Here is an 8,150-nt window from a genome sequence, read left to right as displayed (position 1 = left end):
CTCTGTCTTCAACTGAAGAACAACAGGAGGCAAATAATTTTCCATTGCTGTCATTTGGTTTCCTGGTGCCAGCTGCACTTGCACTGCCAATGACTGCGCCTATACAACATTTGTTGTGCCAAATGTAAACCGACAACTTAGCCAACAGCTGGGGCCAAAATTCCCATTTTTCTGAGATGTCATTACTCTTCACATTCACAAAATGAATACATTTTGCCTAAAAATGTTAAAGTTAGGATTTACATAGATGACTCTTTTATACAAAGCGAATGACGTGCACCCCAATAGCGTAGAGACACGGGAGACCTTTGGGATTAGGTATTTTGCTAAAGGACTCTTTGACATGTTGATTGCAGGCTGATGAATAAACAAAGAACTACTAAATAGTACTCCAAAAATGATCTGAAATGTTTTTTTCTACTGTTACCAACTTATTATTCCTTCCTTGTGGGATAATGTCCAGTTTTATTCAATTTGAAGACGATTTATTACATAAACTACATATTTTTTGCCTACGTCACAAAGTCTGGACATTTTTATTTTTACAAAAAAGCAGAAAGAATTGGTAAGCATTAACTGAAGTCATTTCAGTCGAAGACTAAGCCATTCACTTTCAACAATCAATTCCTTGCTGAGCAATAGGTGTATCTAAAGATGTATATTTTCAGTTGCCCCACCCCGGTGTTATGTGTCCTCAGAGATCTGCATCCCACAGCATACTGGCCAGACAGCCCAGAAACAGGAACAGAGCCACAAAAGAAAATGTAATAATTAGACATAAATCAGGAAAAACTCCAATGCCGTTAAAACACAAAGCGTAGTTGTGGTTCTATAAAAGATGAACTGGGTTAAGAATGTAGATTCAAGGTCTAGTCTTTCTTTTTTATTGTAAACCAAAGAATGATGACCATATTTTAGAAAATCATATAAAACCGATCCTTTAAAATGTCTGTAATTATTGTGAGCGTGTGTTGACGAATACGCACGTTAAAATGCACAAATGTGCTTAATCTCTGTGCCGGCACACACAGGCCCTGGTTCTATAAGCCTCCAGTCAGGATAGTCACACTGTCTGCGTCTGAATGCCACCTTACTGTACGTTCAGTGTAATTCAGCAGGTCGGATTCTTAAGCCTTGATCTGGTTTAATGCACACGGTGTGAAATACGGTGTAGAGATAAATCGTCTCGAGGAATCTAAAGGCTATGTAAGGACACAGTCAAAGAGCGGTTAAAGGGGAAATGAAGGAAGGGAGCGTTGCCAGTCGTCGTGAATATAGTAAGAGGGGTTCTGTCCTTTTTGCCATGAGACAAGAAGCCGGCCAGTGCCCGACTGTGTGTGTGTGTGTGTGTGTGTGTGTGTGTGTGTGTGTGTGTGTGTGTGTGTGTGTGTGTGTGTGTGTGTGTGTGTGAGAGAGAGAAACCACACCCTTTACTTCCTGTGTAATATAAAACACATATGTAAAGTGCTACAGAACAAATACAATTATGTGTATATATAAGTTTATATATTGAATAAATACTGTCATTAGTAATCTTTTTGTACCACCATCATCCTGTCCGTGGGCGCAGCCGCCAATATAGTGTAGCATGATGGGAAAAGACAGGTGACAAAAAAGTGTGACAGACAAAGCACATGCCTGTCTGTGAGTGTCTGTGTGTGTGCATCATGTGAATAGGTTATACTCACTCATGCTGAACCCCTGCCTGCCTGCCTGCCTGACAGATGAGAAGACAGGACGAGACAAGGATTAGAGTAAAAAAATAGTTTTTCTTTTCTTTGTCTTTGCCCAGGTGTCTGGGCTTTGACAGCTCCGCCTCTCCATCCCTCTGTGTTGCGTTGCCGGGGCGGCAGCAGGACAGCCGGGCTGGGGCGTGTTCCCTGTGCCCTGTCGAACCGGCATGGTGTTTCACTCTCAGCCTTTTGCCCGTTTCGAAAGCAGACCAGTGACTCTCGTGCCGGCGCGCCGAGTAAAAGTGCCACATCAAGACTCACTGGAGGTGGTTTTATTGTCGGAGGGCTGTACCAACTGAGCGCATAGACACAGGGGGGATCCACGAGAAGGAGCTATGGATTCATATAGAAAATCTGTTCCCACTAGCAGCTGACACCCCCTTCATCAGCACTCATCCTTCATCCTCTCTCTCTCTCTCTCTCTATCCCTCCTTCACTTCATCCCAGTATCTCTCCTGGCCCTCCGCCTCCTCCCTCCCTCAGTCCCACTCATTTTCTTCCTTTTTTTGAATCCATCTATGCATCCTTCCTTTCTTCTCTACTTCTCTCCTCCCTCCCTCAGCTCAATGCAATTATAGTAATGGATTTTTCCCCCCTTGCTTGATGGCTTCCGACATCCTGTCTTGAAATGAGGCTAATCATGCTCTTAAGGGTCATGTTTAGTTAATGAAGGGTTTAGGAGGCACATGTTGGAAGAGAAAGGGAGGGGGGGTTCCTATATGAAGGCCTACAGTCACAGCACACACAAAGCAGGCATGTTACACACCTCTAGTAGTGGTCTCGTGAACATGGCATTGCAAACACTCATTCACACACAGACACATGGGATGTAGCCGCTTCGTATGTGCAGGCCAGCAAGATGATAATGCATGCGCCCACGGGCAAACAAATCTACGCTAGACACACACTCATTCATAAGCACACGGAGAGACACTGTATGCCAGAAATCGATTGCGACTGACACAGATAAAGGCATGCAAACAGAGCGAGCGAGCGAGCGAGCGCACGCACACACACACACACACACACACACACACACACACACACACACACACACACACACACACACACACACACACACACTCTATTTCAGCAGATGCTCTGGGCTTAGCCAACTGCATCCGCTGAACACATGCCATCACTGCTGAGGGATGTGTGTGTATATGTAAAAGGGTTGNACTCTGAGAGTCTTCTAGGTGCTCCATGGGGGCTTTCATGTGCCTTTTGCTGAGGCGTGGCTTGCTTCTGGCCACTCTAACATAAAGGCCTGATTGGTGGATTGGTGTCCTTCTGGAAGGTTCTCCCATCTCCACAGAGGAACACTGGAGCTCTGTCAGAGTGACCATCGGGTTCTTGGTCACCTCTCTGACTAAGGCCCTTCCCCCCCATTGCTCAGTTTGGTTGGGCAATTCCTTGGACCTCATGGCTTGGTTTGTGCTCTGATATGCACTGTAAGACGACAGGTGTGTTCCTTTCCAAGTCATGTCCAATCGAGTTAGTTTACCACAGGTGGACTCCAGTCAAGTTATAGAAACATTTCAAGAATGATCAGTGGATATGGGATGTGCCTGAGCTCAATTTTCAGTGCCAAAGGGTGTGAATACTTATGTACATGTGATATTTCATTTTATTATTTTTAACACGTTTGCAAAAAATTCTTTAAAAACGTTTTCGCTGGGGTATTTAGTGTGGGATATTGAGAACAAAATGAATTTAATCCATTTAGAAATTAGGCTGTAACCTAACAAAATGTGAAAAAAGTTATGGGGTACGAATACTTTCCGGATGCACTGTATGTAGACGAGTGGTACGCAACTACAATACTCCTGCACGATTATTGCATTTTTTTATACACCTCAAGAAACTGGCTTTTAACTTCCATCCCATGTATCGGTTTCATTCTGCCTCTGCTGTCCAGCCCTTCTCTCCCACAAGGGTACAATTAAAATCTGTTTTTGACCCCCTGCCTCCCGGCCCAAAGTAACCTGAGGACAAAGGACACTGTATGACATTCGGAACAGTGTGAACCCTTTACTCTTTCCAGAAATATTCTCCACCTAACAAAACACATTATGCATGTTTTATAATAAAAAGCTCTAAAAAAAAAAATGCTCTTGTAGAACTCCTTGCCTGCAGCTGCATTGTTTAAGTAGCACAAGCTGGACACCACTGAAAGTCTGAAAAGTGCTGGCACTGCAGCGCAGCAGTTGTTCCACATTGTCTAATCCTGGTTTCTGCTGCATCACTGACACCGTGTCCCTGTTTGTACATTATATTTTACCTATGTTGTGCTTTCTCTGGTTTTGATCCAGATAATCATCTTGTTTTTCTCCTCTATGATACGATAATACTTTATTGTTGGATCAAGTCTGATATCTTAGTTGCATGAGAGCAGCTCCACCTGCAACATCAAGGACTCTGCATTTAATATTAGGATTGACTGGTGATCAAACAAGTGCTTCAGTCTAACTTTATTAAACCGTGGCACCCTGTATCTTCCATTCGATGGCAACAATTTCATCTTGCCAATCAGGACATGGTTAGGCCAGAGAAATGTTTGTTAGGCACATATTCTATGTGACTTCCCTAAGACTAACTGCTCCGTCTCTCCTCTCCAGGACGCTCTCCAGAAACTGTCTGACATGTTGAGTCTGAGTTCGGCTGTGGCCCGACAGGACGCTCTGATCCCGGCCAAACACAGAAACACCACCGCTGTCCTCGGATGCCTGGCAGAGAAACTGGCTGGTACGGTCCACTTTTACACAAGTGATATTTTTAATCCTTAAGTCAACAATAATTGTAACTTGCTCACTTTGATCAAATAGACATTCAAGCTCAGAAACAAAAATCTGCGTGTTAATCAACTTGCTAGGACATTAAACTAACTTTTGCTGAATTTGTTTTCCTATATTGAAGAGCTGGGTTTGATTTGGGGCTCATTCAAATTGTTTTGTTACTCAACCAGAGGGTGGAATATGAAATGGTCAGACAGCTCATGGTTTTAGCTAATTCAGTCAATACTTTTTACGGATCAAGAAGTAGCTAGTCTCAAAGTCAGGATAACTTTGCGAATACTGGTTTGAATACATTTGTTGTGATACACACACACACACACACACACACACACACACACACACACACACACACACACACACACACACACACACACACACACACACTCTATTTCAGCAGATGCTCTGGGCTTAGCCAACTGCATCCGCTGAACACATGCCATCACTGCTGAGGGATGTGTGTGTATATGTAAAAGGGTTGGGGTGGGCAGGAGAAGAGAATAGGATGGAGAAAAGGGATGTAAATGGGAGAGGGAGGAAAAAAGGATAAATCAGGGAGGGAGGAAGGATGGAAAAAAAAAAAGGATAGTAGGTAGTGGCACCAGCTGAAGGAGGGTGAGGTGAGGAAAAGGAGAGAGAGAGTCCTGGCAGAGAAAGATGGAACACTGAAAAGTGAGATGAGGACACAGAGACAGGGAAAAGAAATGCAGCCGGTCGCCATTTTTCTACCAGCACTGCTCTACGCCTTTCACTTCTACCGTTTTATTTTCCTGACGTACCCTCTATGCTTCTATCCTCCTTTGTGCACCGTGTTATATGTTATTTTATAACACAGATAACACAGAATTGGCCAAAAAACAAACTAAAGCGATTCATCCATGACTATTAACAAAACACAGAACATAAGATTAGTGTGGAAAACCTACATATCATAGAGCATTGAGTTCATTGTTGCACCAGAGGCTTATGGGATGTTTCTACAACAAGAGACTATGTGAGTCATTGATGAGGACTCAGATTGTAATTCCAGTAAATTGAAGGCGTAATGAGACGGTCATCTTCTATATATAAAAAAAACATGCGGGGGGGGGGGTTGTCCTTTATAAAGCATCTAAAGGAAGGACATTATTAAAATGTTATGTTGTTTCAGCTGGTCATCTGTTTGGTGTCCAAGAATCAGGGTGGGATCGGTTAAGAAAGATGCTTTTTATTCACAGATGCTTTGTTGGAGCTTCTGTCTCTATCCCTGATAAGTATGCTTGCATCTATACTTTAAGCGAGAACCACACTTCTTTAGAGAAGACATATTGTTCATTTACAGTTTCATATTAGTATTTTGTTCCTCTACTGTGACATGTTTCCATGTTTTAATGTTCAAAAACCTCTTTATTTTCTCATACTGCCTGTGCTGCAGCACCTCTTTTCACCCTCTGTCTGAAACCAGAGCCCAGTCTGCTCTGATTGGTTAACTGGTCGGCTCTGTTGTGATTGGTCAACTGCTTAGAGATGTCCCATATTAGGGCCTCTTTAAATCATAATCTTAATCAATGCAATCCAAATAATACCAAACCCTACATGGCATACTGTATCAATTATACTGACTATGACAATATGGAAAACGGCCTCATTACCATGACATGTTGTCCATCCATTTAGAGTCCATTGGTAATACTGGAGATGATGTCAAACTAAGCATCAACATTTGTTCAAGCAATGGGAGTGATACCATTTAAAAGTCACTTATTCTATACTATTCACTAAAAATAATTGTGTTTTAATTTAATTTAATTGTGTTTAGTTTACTCATCTGCTTCCTTTGCATTTGAGCAGATACATTTTAAAGGGGGTGGGGGAAAATGTATGCACTACACACTGAGACAAACAGATGGAAACCAAGATTTAGAAAGCAACACATTTAGTTTATTTGAGTAGTTTATGGATTCGGGAACAGTCCCAATTAATTAACTAACTAAAACAGTAGATGGGGCAGTTTAAGCCAACATGGCTTATTTCCAGCTGTTGTCCCCGGCCAGTTCGCGTAGACTTTTCTGCACATAAGTAGCCAGTCAGTAAAGCTTAAAAATGTGGACACTGGAACTGTCTGTGTCTTCTATAGAACATTTATAATTTGATCCTCTCTAAATATGTGTTTAGCTATATATAAAACACACACACACAAATAATTCCCTCAGTATATGTGTGTGTGATCATGCATCAGATCACTCAAACAAACACACATTTCACACGCTGTGTGTTTTCTTTGTGTCTTTTCTATCAACCTCCATAACTGCCCTGATCCCATTGGCTTTGGATCATTTAAAGCAACTTTATTTATAAATCAAGAGTGGAGACAGACACATATGGAGCTCAGGAAAATGCAGCATTTTGGCTGAACAATAACAGAGGAAGAGAGGGAGGAGGGAAGGAGGGAGGGAAACGGCACAAATGAACCTTGTGAGGAGACTTTTGAATTTGAACGGTCGAGGGGAAGCCTTTAAGAAGGTTAATAAACACTTGAACCCTGTCAGTAAGGGGTAGGTCAATGTTAAACAAGCACTGCATTGACTGATCATTGCTCTTTCATTTCCAGTGACTCAGAGTGTCTGATACAATGCTGTTTCCCAGAACAAAGGGCCAACAGATCTGTCACCTTGGTCTCTATTGCTGCATCTTTGAAATACAAGCATTTCCTTTTAGATGTCTGGGAACGTTTGAGTGTTTCATTCCTATCATAAAATGTGGAATCCAATTGATATCTAACATTTAATACTAGACTAATGCCTAAAATGTAATGAACATAGACATGTGTAAGAGCCTGTGTGATAGGAATACCGCAACACTGTCTGTGGTTTCCTTTTGTCCTACAAGTGTGTCAATCCTGTGTTGTGTTGCTATATCTCAGCTCCAATTAACCTATTTTCCCCCTCAGTGTACTTGGTGACCTCAAATGACGGCAACATCACTCCCAGCAGGATGTTAAATGGGGATCTGCAGGAGAGAGGCAGCAGTGTGGCTTGGTGTTGATCAGAATGAAGCTTTCCGTGTGGTTTTGTTATTTCTCACTGAAAGTGTCTCCTGAGGCCAATTACTTTTTTTTTAACTCCTTGTCATCGAGCCAAACACACCCAGTGAGATTAGAGTCACAATTAGTCACAATTTGCAATTATAGTCCACTGTTTGTATATCATGTAATGATCTTAATTAAAACTATTCCCAGAGTTCCAGCAGCCATCTTAATAGATGACTACTCACCTCAGTGTTGTCAAGCTATTCAGACACAATGAGTGACCAGAAAAGAAGAAACCCCAATACCTTGTACTGCAATGTATACTATTAAGAATACCGCTGTGAAAATGATATATTTTCATTTTGTTGTCACTTTGCTAGAGGGATTGACCTTTTTGAGGATTTAGTTTGTGGAGGTGTTAAAATGTATATCCTTATGTGTACATGAGGTACAGGTAAAGGGGCCCTATTGTGCTTTTGGGAGGGTTTTCCCTTTTCTGCAGTGTGTTATATAGGTGCATGTAACTGGTCTGAAAAAGGCTCAAATCCCAAAGTTCAGACTGGAGGGAGATTCTCTCCCCCAGCTTAAAGCGCCTCCATTCTTTGTTTACTTCGGCTT

This window comes from Notothenia coriiceps, unplaced genomic scaffold (genome assembly GCF_000735185.1).
Source record: "Notothenia coriiceps isolate Sejong01 unplaced genomic scaffold, NC01 NC01_scaffold00022119, whole genome shotgun sequence".
NCBI lineage: Eukaryota > Metazoa > Chordata > Actinopteri > Perciformes > Nototheniidae > Notothenia > Notothenia coriiceps.
The sequence above is the reverse complement of the archived record's forward strand: the minus strand, read 5'-3'. Positions refer to the sequence as shown.